The sequence below is a fragment of the Caloenas nicobarica genome, chromosome Z (assembly GCF_036013445.1).
Source record: "Caloenas nicobarica isolate bCalNic1 chromosome Z, bCalNic1.hap1, whole genome shotgun sequence".
Lineage (NCBI taxonomy): Eukaryota > Metazoa > Chordata > Aves > Columbiformes > Columbidae > Caloenas > Caloenas nicobarica.
In genome coordinates this window covers 95,860,989-95,873,894 of record NC_088284.1, presented here as the reverse complement: position 1 = coordinate 95,873,894, position 12,906 = coordinate 95,860,989, and the positions used below count along the sequence as shown (strand labels likewise).

The 12,906-nt window shown below is 37.8% G+C and overlaps 1 protein-coding gene across 1 annotated transcript in view; it reads left to right on the top strand.

Annotated features, from left to right (window-relative positions):
- Positions 1–12,906, top strand: part of ADGRL2 (adhesion G protein-coupled receptor L2) — a 390,203-nt gene that overhangs the window by 75,616 nt on the left and 301,681 nt on the right. The window lies entirely within an intron of this gene.

Here is a 12,906-nt window from a genome sequence, read left to right as displayed (position 1 = left end):
TGTACTTAGCTGGCTACTGTGCCTTTGAGTCCAGGTATTGCCAAGTGGTTATCTTCCTGCTTGCATCTGTTTGTTCTATATTCACCACTCTGTCTGGAAGGGTGCAACCGAATGTCAGTGAAGCTATTGGGATTTTTCCGTGTGATTGAGCTGATCTCTCCTGGAGTTCTACCAGTGGTCTAATTTAATTACCTTGTTTCAAATACAGTTTTAGTGGGAAATACAGAGGAATACGAACATGAAATTCATTCATATGCATAAACATACTGTGTTTGTTTTACACCTTCTGTGGTATCTGTACCAAACTCCTCTTTTCTAGGAATAATAGACAATCTCTAAGTCATTGGGCAGGGACAACTGGGCAGTAAGTTAGTTTAGTTGTAAGTATAGGGCTTGCAGACTTTCTGAAGTTTAATAGCTTCATATAAGCTGCAGTAGTACTCATTATCCTTTGAATACTGACAGCATCAGGCTGTAACTTCATCTTAAAGACTTTTGTGTTCTTATAATAGAAGAAAACCTGCCTTTTTGTAAGTTTATTTGGAGAATCAAAGTGTGTTATATGAATTAATTTTTTGCCAGGTAGGTAAATGGTGTAGCTTAAAATTAATTGCTGGAATGTTTAGAGTGGTTGAAAAATCTATATTCTGTATAGCCACTGCCTAGTTTAGAAGGTTCAGGCATTGTGATTTACAGGTTTATGTCTCTGGTTCAAATTTATAGGAGAATAATAGCAAGGCATTTGATGGCATATCGATAGTGGGACTCTGAAATCATGCTGCAAAGTGTTTAAGGCAGTAGTAGGCAAGTGTCACTTTAAAGTAGAAAAGTGAGTAATAAGTGAAGTTAGCCCTTTCCAAGATTTTGTTGTGCGTTATGTAATGAAATCTCATCTTTTTAAACTGTGGAACAAAATATTATTTGAAACAACTGTCTGTCTTCAGGAAAATGTCTATTATGTGTTTAAAGAGAGATTTACCTTGTATTGCATAAAAGCTAGGTATACAAATGGAGTATTTGCTTATTAAAAAAACAAACAAACAAACAGAAAAACCTTTCCATATACCTAGCTCCTTTTTTCAAATCCCAAGTCTCAGTACTTTGTGTGCTCCATGGAGAGGTTATATACAATTATGCCTTGCTAGTAAAACAAGATAAAACAATATAATCCCATTACATTGTCACAGAGGTAAAGCATATGATAACTTATTGTTTTAGTTGATCAGCAGGGTGGCCTAGTACAATGAATTCCTGTCTTCTGGCTTTGGCTTGTCTTCTGATTCCTGAGAGACACAACAAAGAAAAATAATAATAATAGTGGTAGTCTTTTTGCTAGCACTTCATGTGAATATTACAATACTGTAGTCTCAAGATGGAAATAACTGTGATGGTGTGTACTACCTGAACATCAATGGTATCACACAATGTAGTGTGACTCTGTATTGCAATGCTGGACTTGTGTGATAATAATTGTACAGGATAGTAAAACCATGTTCCATATGCAATCATCTCTAGCCTGATTATAATTGGTACCATATCTAAAGGTTTCCCTCCCTAAATCAGGCCTCTTCTAAATACTAAACATAAATACTGTAAGTTTCTTCCTTGAACATCTCATACTTTTAATATTTTAGTTCTTGGAATGTGCCATTCTGGACTATACCTGTCAATTGTTGCAAACATTTCCACAAAGGGGATAAAGGTTCTGGACCTCATCTACAAAAATTCCTTTATCCATGGAGAGCAGTTAGATCATCAAAATATTATTTTCTAAGAAATAAATAATAGGCAGCTTCTGCACTTTGTGTATTTGATTTGTTAAGAGTTTTTTCCTGTTATGGTTTGAGCAATCAGAAAGTAAACACAGAGCATCTCCTGCATCTTATCTTGCTCTGCATGAAAACACTTCCCTGCTACCAGTCAGGGGTTTAACTCAGGCCACAGTGGTTAATTTTTGAAGAAATCCCTTGTTAAAATATTCTCGGCACATAACTGATAATAGGGAATTAAGAGAGATGATACAGTCTGTTCTCCATACACTCTTTTTCCCTGAGGTGCTGTGAAAGAAATGTGAATTTCACAGGTATGAAATGTATTCACCCACCTCTTTCTTGCACCCCGGAGGCAGAGAACTGCACAAATCACTGTGCAAAACACCTCAGAGCCACGCTCAAGAGGCGGTGAATGCCTGGGCTGCGGTCTCGGACTAGGGTTCTGCATCTTTATTAGCAATTCAAATTAAACACCCTAAACTTTGTGGTGGATATCACAAGATGGGATCATTCAGAGAACTTGCATTGCACATCCTAGTGGTGTCCTTCAAAGTGTTCACAGTACAAGCTTCTTCCCCTCCTCCCACCCTTTAGTGAGCAGCATAGCCGGGCTGCCTCTAGGAAAGGCTTTAAAGATCAACCTTCCTGCAGTTCTTTGGCGGGGACGGGGGGTGGATCTTGTGCCTCTCTGAGGCCACTGACAAGCGGCAAAAGCTGTATTCCTGAGCCTATAAGAGATGCAAATTGTGCAGATGAAGGAAAAGAAGCTCTAACAGCCGTTGAATGCAATCTGTGAACACCACTGTTTCATTTATAGTGATGCTACCTATGCATTTGCACTTAAAAGGAACAATAAAGAAGTGTCAGAACAATCGCAAGGCTGCAGAATTTAAACTGCGGCAAAGACGTTTTGAGCCATGTGAAATGTTGCCTGCAAAAGATCTGCTTTTTCCGTTAGTTTTTGTTTTTACTGAAGGCTGTTCTAGTTCTCCTTGTTTTATGACAACGAATGGTTCATTTGCCTTCAAAGACTCAAGATGCAAAGAGGGAGGGAAACAAATTAAGTCAAAACTGCAATGACTGGTGAAAACTGCACAAAGTATGTCACGGCTCTTTATTTCTCTACTTAGTTTTGAAGTAGCTTTGCTATACAGCTAGATGGTTGATTCACTAACTTGCCAGCCAACCTCTAGCAGATAGCAGTAGAGTTGCTGTGATGTTTCCGTGTTATTCTTGCTTATGGGACAGAGGGCCAAACCTCAGATGATGCAACCTTTGTAGGTATGCGTGTACCATGCTGAGAATCTGCGCTGCTATTGCCTTTTAGACTCTCAATTTAGAGAGGAGGTTTGGCATAGGTGAGAAATTGCACACTAACAAATTTTTTTTTAAGAAATCTATTGGCTGTCAACCAACGGACAGTTACTGATTAACAAAGAAAAACGTGCTTGCATTTAGTGTCCTGTTAAAAGCACAATAAGCTGTGATTGTGAGCATGATTATCTGTGAGTGTTGCTACTTACCAGCTGCAAATGTGAAAGCTATGTGTGCCTAGGAAAAATAAGGAAACGGAAGCATTTGTTGTACCACAATAGGTGTGTTTACAGTGCCCTAATCCTACTGAATAAGAGTAAATAGCACTTGAAATGGAATATGGACACTAAAAAGAAACATATTCCGTTTGTATATTAAAAAAAAGTTGTAGTAAAGCTGTAGGAATGTTAGGGTGAGATTGGCTTTGTAGCTACAGCAGAATAAAATGCATCATAGGACCTGTTGTCATTCTGGGTCTTCCACGCTTCCTACAGGATACTGTTATCTGATTTTTATTAATATCATTCATTTGAATGCCATTAGTGATCAGAGGCCCTGGTTGAGGGTCAGTCATAGTAATCTATCTGTGTCCCGAAGATCTCACAGTTTAAATAGACAAGATAGGCAATTAGCAGGTGAATGTCCCACAACTCAGGAAAATCAAAATTGCCAAAGACCATGTCATAACGTAATGTTTGGTTAGTTGTTTTTTTACATCCCTCAGTAAAACGAGTGATCTGCAAAATGGGGACATGCTGTTCTCATCGTTCAGAAAAGTTATAACATAACTAATGATAGTAAAATGCTCTAAGAGCCTTCTAATTGTTACGTTAGAAGTTCAAAGTGACAATGTTTTTCATATAGTATAGATTTGAACAGTGTGAGTCTTTTGAATCAGTAGCTTTCGATGAGGAATGTATTTCCCAGGGAAAGGCGGGGGACAGCAAGAGTGTTTGTTTTAATTGTTCTGTCTGTATGTGTCTGTACATGTGAGTGAACAAGAGATCAGCAGGGCAAAACGTACCATAAATGCTGTAAAGTCTCATACAATTGTGTCAAGCAGTAAACCCAAATGAACTTGCAAAGTCATGCACTAGTTCAATTTTGGAAAGGAAAGCCAGGGTTTGAAGCCAAGTAAATCAATCCTTAGTTCAAATTAAATTTGGAGTATCCTGTGAAGCTCCAATATACAACTCCAATAACAATCAGCACTTAAGGTGCAGACAAATAATGTTTCATTTAAAAGAAATTGAATGAGGATTACTGACAGAGAAAGTTTTTGATGCTGTTTTGTCATTAAAGTCAAATTATAGCATTATTGCCTTAATCCCATATGTCTCAATCATCTCTCACTCCTTCTGTCTCTCTTTAATGCATAAAAAAGTCCTGTGCATGGTTGGTCTTGTGTCTTCATATCATTAAAACCTTGCCATGCAAATGTATCGTAAGTGTTGCCTGAAGACTTATGTCTCATGCAAAATTTAGCTTAAACTCTACTGGCATCAAATAATTTGTTATGCATAAACCTTCTGTTTGGTTTGCTGACATTCCTTCTTTAGCTGGCTCTCATGGTGATTCATTATCTTGTGATATAGATTTCCAAGTATCATCTTTGTATTGATTTTTATATCTTTAATAACCACTCCACAGAAGATGGCTCCACTTGGTGTCATTGATCGCATCAAAAATTCAAGGCTTACAGAAATACTAGAGGGCTAATTGGTAGCAGAACATTTCAGACTTAATCTTAATGCAGTCTTAATCTTCTGCACTAACCTTACTTGAAGATTTCCTTATTGAGGCTAAAGGGAAACTAGTGAATAACTGGAAATTTCCTGGTGAGAGCAGGTAAGACCATGAGGACTGTAAATGTGGAAAATGGATATAACAAAGATTAGATCTGAAAAACAACTTTCTTTTGTCTCTTCACCTCTACCTAAGTAACCTGCCTAAAGAAGAGGCAGAACATAATTCTCCTGTTTGCCTATGTGGAAAAATGCATGTTCACTGCGTCCCATACTGAGCAGTAGGCCAAATGGGATTGAGCTTCTGACTTGATTTAGAGAAAACTATTAGGTCTGACAAGTTCAAAAACGTGTGCTGTAGGTCACTCTTTTCAAAAAGAAGTGATCAAAGCTAGGTAATTTTAATCTTTAATTTATTATGTCAAAACTAAGGTGTCTATTTGTAAGCCTCAGACAGTCAAGTCTTGACTAGGTTTGAATTTAAAATATTTGAAAATGTAGGCCAGAATAGCAATCTGGGAGTCCTTCAGTCTGTTTAATTTGCTATAATGTGTTGTTTAACGCTTCTATATCTTGTGAGGTTTTTCAGCAACATGATCTGTCAGTCACAAGGAGGTGATATATGCGTCCATTTTTTTTTTTCATGATTGCATTTGTGACACTTTTTTACGAAGTTATTTCCCAGGATTTTGCACTTCTGAGTTATATTCTAAAACTCCAAAACAACTGAAAATAAACCACAATGGGATACAAGGGATTTCTTTTTTATTATTTCTAATATTTTTTAGAAAACATCCAGTGATAGACGAAGAACGTGTAGAGACAGCAACATGTTAAAAGCAGCAAAGATAATTTCTCAAAAAAGCTGCCCTTGTAAATTGTTAAAAAGCTGTTAAAAAAAGTGTCTCCCAACAGCCACATGGTCTGTGGATTAAACATAGCAAGGCAGATTGTCCAGCTACTACTAAGGGTATCAATCAGGGCTACTCAGTCAGTTCTTGCCAGTAAAAGGCATTGAGACAGCACCAACTCTGCGAGTTCAGCCAGGCACTGAATGCCATCTGTGCAGTGGGAGCTGCCTGGTGTGTTTCCTAAGAGAGTAGAAGAACAGTTAGAAACACGGGATCTCCCATGGGAACACGAGAGACATCGTATGACTGGGAACCTGGTGAGAATAAGAATGAAATGTATTCATATACTAGGTTGGAATAACCTTGGTCACTTCTTGACAAATTCCTAGGGAGATCCCTGTCCATACAAAGCCTCTGTAGTAAGCAGAACTCTTTTTGCACTAGACCCTATCAAGTCTATCAGCTTAGCACTAGTTCCTTTATGAGCAACTTAAATTTGGAGCTGGCTGTAAGAAACTCGCATTATTCTCACAAAGTCCAATCGAAAACACATTACACGGTTAATGCATCCATACACCCTTCATGCCTTCATTATGTTTCTGTTGTCACTCTGAGACTGATAGGAAATTGTCCACATCAAGCAGATCTTCTCAAACAGGAATCTAGCGGCTCTTTTCATTTCAGAGTTTTACTGTGTTCATCACTATAACCTGACTGAGGAATGTATTCATGGAGTAAACTGAGCAGTCAGGGAAATTCTGTTACCATATTTCCAGGGAGAGGAACAGAAAATACAAGGTCAGTCCGTGCCCTGTTTATTCACAGTGGTGAACAGTGACTCTCAGAATTGTCATCTGGCCCTGCAGAACAATTCCTATGAATAATTATATATGAATATATTCCTTAGCCATCTGCGTGTCTGAGGGATTTATGGTTTGGCCCAGGGTCAACAGGTAGGCTATTTGATGGGGGATGATGATATAGCTGGAATGTAGGCTAAATCTACTGACTCTTACCCTTGTATCTTTCCTTTCTCTTGGTTTAGAATTGGCTTCCATTAAAATAAAAAGTTCACATTCAGTGACATTTATTATGGACATGATATACAAGATGTGCACACTATCTACTAATAAACGGCATTGGAAGATGCAACGTATTGACAAAAATTAGGCTCATACCTTAATTCAAATATAAACACAGAGGAAACCTTTTCTCTTTGCCCCCCACAGCAACATAGTACAAAAGGCTCCTAACAAAGTACCTGAGTAAACATGATCCAGATGTCTACAGAATCTCTGCGTTTCTGTCTTTGGAAGAATTTTTTTCATAATTACTTTTTTTTCTAGCTATATTATTAATTTTTCAAGGATGGAAAGTCAGCTAAAAAGCTACAGGTGTTTCCAGCAAAAAGCAAACACTTAATAATAAAAGCTTAAGAGATCACTTGTTTGTTTTCATTTCTGCACAAAATGCTTTTATTCCATTCATTGTTTTGTTTTCAGAAAACTTCAGGTTTTGGAATAAAAGACTCATAGTCTCATGCCCTAGTTACATGCTACAAGAAAAAGGAAGAATTTCAAAACTTACAACTTTTAGTAAGCATCTTTCTTCAAACATCCCTCACTTTTTCCACCTGCTAGTGTTCATAGTTCATGACACATAGCTGTGAGGCCTGGTTGTACTGCAGGACATAAGAGTAATTCCCATTGATTTCAATGGGTATTACATGCATCCTGCAGTGGGAGAGTAGGGCCCTCAGGTTTCACTGAATAGCAAATAGTCATGTAAAATCCACGGGTCCTATTCTTTCACTGCAGGATATGTTGAAGTCAATGGGAGTTACTTGTTAGATGCTGTGATGGGAAAAACTTATGAGATAAAGCTGTCCATTCGCTGTTGCACTTCGATAATTTTTTTTACAAAGTTCCTAGTAATCTCATTTTTTTCTATAGAAAATATATTAGCTTCTGACCTTCTTTTTTAAACTTTATAATTAAAAACAAAGCAAACCCCAAATAAAATATACATAAAGCAAAAGTCTGTAGAAGAAATGGGAGAAAACTTTCTTTATGAAACCACTGTCATTTTAGCACAGATGTAAACAGCTCTTTGGGAGAGACTGAAATGTGGTTATTCTCTAGAAACACTCTGCTCATGCCAGGTATCCCAACACAGACATCCAGTGTTGATGATACTGATCTAAAGTGATCTAAATAAGGAACTAGAAGTTGGCAAATAGATACAGAATTTGGGAATGTTTCTCAAACCTTTTCTTATAGCTTGGATTTTGATGTCGAATTCTCATCAAATCAAAATTTGCACCCAAAGCAGAATTCAAATATCTCCTTCATAAGCGTGTTACACCATCAGCTGAAGGAAAGGGTTTCTTCCCCTCCCCCTGCACTCTCCTGCTCCTCCACCCCCAAGTGCTTGCCTTGGTAGTTTGAAAGCAGCAAAGAACTTAAGAAATCTGGGCAGTCTATCAGTTTGCTATGGTTCATTTTAGCTAATCCAGACATCCAGCACAGCAGGGGGAAAACTGCTGTATCTAGTGAAACAAGAGCATGAATAATTAAAACTCTGTTATTAATGAACTTCCAGTCGTTATGTAAATGAAACTGATTTCAAGTCTAATTTGTCAGCCTGAATTCTTTTTCTGTTCTCCTTTTGTCTAGGACAAAAACTCATCATAATGGACTTGATAATAAAACACTGGCAGACATGCTGTGTGTAGTGCCCATCTGAGTTAGGGCTTTTAGCATGGTTAATTGATACAGTTACTACAGGATAAGTCTATAAGGCATTTTGTATGGGTTTACATTTTACAAGCTCCTTTTTTTTTTTTTTCCCCCCCTCTCTCTCTCTTGACAATGCTAGCTATTCTCTGCACATTTCTCATTACCGGTTACCTTTACATGAGGAGTGGCTTGTAATTACTGGCTGGTAAATACTTTCCTTCACATTTCTTGCGTTGTTCAAAGACAGCAGAGTTCAGAAAGGTCTGTGGGAAGGGAAGTCTGTAGTTATCAAACAATGGCTAACAGTCACCAGGAGAAAAAGCCTGTCAAAGCACAAGGCTACCAGGCACTGGGTTCTTAGCCCATTGTCTTGGATCAGGTGTCAGTCATTATCCTGCCCACTGCATTTACTTTTGTATGAAATAACCAGTATTGAAGTTGTGTAGAAAGGACAGGGACTCCATTGGGAAGGGTGATACTAGGATCCAAAGGAAACCCTGAATTTTAACTTTTTCGCTTCCATCAAAACCAGGCAGGATGCTTTGAAATAGTCAATAGCCTAGATTGATTAAGCCAGTGATAGACAGTGGAATTTGTTATGAAGTTTACAGGGCTGAAAGCCTGCCTCCAAAATTTAGTTTTCAAAACATAATATTTTTTTAAATTCCTATAACTGTGTTCTTTTATTTTTGCCACTTACATCTCTTTTTTTTTTTTTTTTTTTCTTGTCAATACATTCAGTATAATTTGGCCTATTAGTTCAGATTCATATTGTTGTCAGGATCAAGTGTTTAACAGGAAAAAAATGCCAGTGAAGGTTCAGGAAGTAAGGAAGGAGAGAAGCATGAACATATGTTTTTATATGTACCTTGTGTTAAGAAAGGAAGAATCATCAAAATAGGATATTAAGAGAATTTAAAAAAAAAAAGCTATGGAAGAAACAGTGTCTGCAGTCCCCTGGTACCAACCCAGGTCTGGTATCAAGAAAGAGACTGGAAACTGACCATTTTACTCACAAGAAAACTGTGAAGTAAGAACAGTTTATTTTATCCTGTGTAAGAAACAGCTCATCCCTTTGTTTGTTGCTCTTTGGGGCTCTTTTCTTTTTTCGGTATATTAAGTGTGCTTTTTTTTCTGGTGTGCTTTCTTTAACAGGGAGAAAAAGCAGATCACTGCTTCTGCTCATAGGAAATTGAACGAGAGTGAAAAATTCTCTATATAGAAGTGGGAAAATTTGTACCTTAAAGGTTTATTTTCTGTTTTTGCTTTTTTCCTCCACCTTAGGCTTTCTTTCTGTGCCTTGTTTGTGCAAGAGTCTAACTAAATGCACACAGAGTAATGTTTAGAATTACCTTCTGAGGCTTTTCTAGAGTAGCCTGGCCTATTGGCCCTTCTTTAGCCTGGTGGGCTAAGTCAGAGGTCTCAACATTGTTGTCAGTGTGGGAGACCTGAGGCAAAATGTGGAGGCCTGGGAGCTGGAAAGAATTAAGGCTAGAGGAGGACAAAAAGTAGGTGGTGAGTACAGCAAGAGGTAGCATTTACTTCAAATGCTAATGCTGGGACAACAGCAGTAGCAGAAATCTGGGATGTTATGAATCTATGGGTAAGGATAACAGGGAAGCCGAGCTGAGGCATATAGGAAAGTGGCATTAATCTAGGACAGAAGGCACGGGAAGCCAATCAGGCAGAGAGCCTACAGCAGGAGATTTTTTTTTTATTTTTATTTTTTTTTAATTGGTTAGGGACTGGTGTCGGATTTTACGGGAATGAGGACCTGAGTAAATTCCCTTATTCAGCTTCCTTAAAGATACTCTTGAAAGTACAGATTTTTTGCACATGTTGCATGGTAGGTATTAGTAGGATTCTAAAGAAACCGTCATTAACTGGAATTATTTTTAAATAAAGCTTTTGTCCTGAAATCATGTTCATGTGTCTTATCAGTGCTAACATATAAAGAGGCTGGATGTAGACTGCCACATGAAGCGGATGAAAAGTCTCTCCAGGCTTTTGGGGCAGCTCCCTCAGTTCTTGGGTCAACTTGCCTTGTTCAGCCTTCAAAGCTCACAGAACTCATCTGGAGCCTGCAAAGGGGATTGTCCATCTGCCAAAACCCTGTGCTGTTGGGAGGGCTTTCAAGTGTACCCTTAACCCTCTGTGGTGGACATGCTACAATTGTGATGTGTAAGTTAATGTTCAACAAAGCTCTGTCCTGCCTGGAAGAGGTGCAAATACGCTAGAAAGGAAAAAGTTCGGGGCTTTCTGCACATTGCTGGGTGCGGCAGCCACCAACCTCAGGCTTTGCTTTGGGTAGCTGTTAGGGACATTTCAGTTCTCATAATTTTCTTTCCTGTGCAAAATGTAGAAGGTAGTCAGGGAATACTATACCGTTTCTGTCAAAGGAAAAAGAAGTTTTAAAACCAAGTTCTTTCTGTCAGACCTTGACCTGGGAACTACATACAGCTTTGAGTATTCTGTCAAAGAGATTTGGTGTACTCAGGGTATGCGTTAAAACTGCTGTGGGAATATTACCGGTAGAGAATATCTATTAGATATTGGAGGATGTCTTTTAATATCTGCTAGCCTGAGTTTATTATTTTTACAATAATAAGACCTAAAATAACTTAGATACTTGCTGAAGCTTTAAAACATTCTTGCAACATAAACATAATGTAAAATCTAATTTAGTTCTAAGGCTAGAACTGAAAATAAGGAAACAGAGAAGAGATGGAAAGACGTTCCATGTTTCAGGGAAACAAGTTTTGTACAACAAAGCAGGTGTTTATAGAATGCTTCATTTTAATTCAGTGTAGCTAATATCCCAGTTTCTGTTGTTTGGAGTAATAACAGTGTAACACAGAGCTGTAGCAAAGATTTGCAAGTTTCCTTTAGGTCAGTAACAGTTGCTATAAACATGTCGGGCTATTTTTTTATTATTATTCTACTCCATCAACATCCAGCAAGTGGAGGGGAAGGGGAGCGGGTAAACAGTTTTTACAGTTTAGAAGGCTTTTCTTTTTGTCACATTTAAACTAAATATACACAGGTGGCTAGGTGGCACTGTGGATTTATGTACTTCTGAATTAATGTGCATAGAAAGGTTTGTATCACAAAGTGAGCATATCTGAAGTGCAAGCTTGCTTCCCCTCCTGACTCACCTTGTGTGCAGTCATTTGAGTTGCATTATTATTTGTATTAAAATCAGAAATCCAAAAGAATGAGCGCTGTAGTCATGCAAGAAGAGTATTGATGAACCTGCGTTTTGGAGCTATATACTTCTTTTTAGTCACTATGCTGAAGGTTTCTATTTATTTGAACTGTAAGAAAGAGAAAGACAGCTAAACTGCAAAAAGTGTTAACAAATTAGAAGTACATAAATAAATAAATAAAGGCTTTTCAGGTGTTGGATGTTGAGTAAAAAAAAATAGAGAAATAAGTACCTCTCCAGCACTACAGGCACGGAGTGTGCCACAGAAACACTCTAAGACTGGCAGCTGTGGGTTCCTGTTCAAGCAAGAAGTGTTCAGAATCACAGGCTGTAACCCTGCTGAAATCTGACCATGCCAAGCAGGTAAACACACATTGCACAAAGCTGTGTACAAATCACACCTCTTTGCAAACAGTTTTAAATGTAAATGTTATAGTTTTTTTTCAGGGGTGGTCCTTCCACTGCAATAATCGGTAAACATAACTTCAACAGCAACTTCAGTAGAAGTTCCTGATTACATCTGTATCTACCTAAAGCCATGTGAACCTTACTTATCTAAGGAGAAGTTTCACCCATTTAAAATATTTTGCTTCTTTAAGAAATAGGAAGTAGAACGCATATAACCAATAGAAGTCAATTATTGCGCATTCCTAGCCTCCTCTAGTCAACTCCAGAGGTAATAATCACTATAGGGATTTCAAAAAGGTAATTACTGTATATTGCTTAATTATAGTTTATTAAGATCAAACATACTTAAGTATTTAGTTGATGTAACAGGAAAACACAGACTGTGTTTATAGTTTTAAATGCAAACAGTACAATTTGCACTGAGGCTTTAAAAAAAAAAAAAAAAGGTATTTCTAAGGGTACAGCAGTCCCTGGTCAGGTATGGAGTCTTAACTGCAAAGTATTCTTTCATGTGTTTTATTAGTCAAAGATGTATACAATTAGTTAAAGAAACAACTTTGTAAAGAACCAAGTGCCTGTAAAAAGCAAATTGATTAAGAAAGAAGTACCAAACATCTGACTAGATGTATTTTCCTTAAATTGAAAATGAAAGCTGCCACTTCTACTAAAGGCCCTTGCAGCCGTGAGATTTCACAGCAGTTCAGTTAAAGCCTAGCTAATGAATATAAGTTACTTTGGTGGATTTTAGCTGACTTTGAAATTAAAGTCTGAAACCGTTAGATGCTGCTAGCAGAGCTAGACTATAGCAAAATGGACTTAATAAACTCCATTGTGCAGTCAGATCCCTAGTGAGATTTGCCTTCCATCCATGAC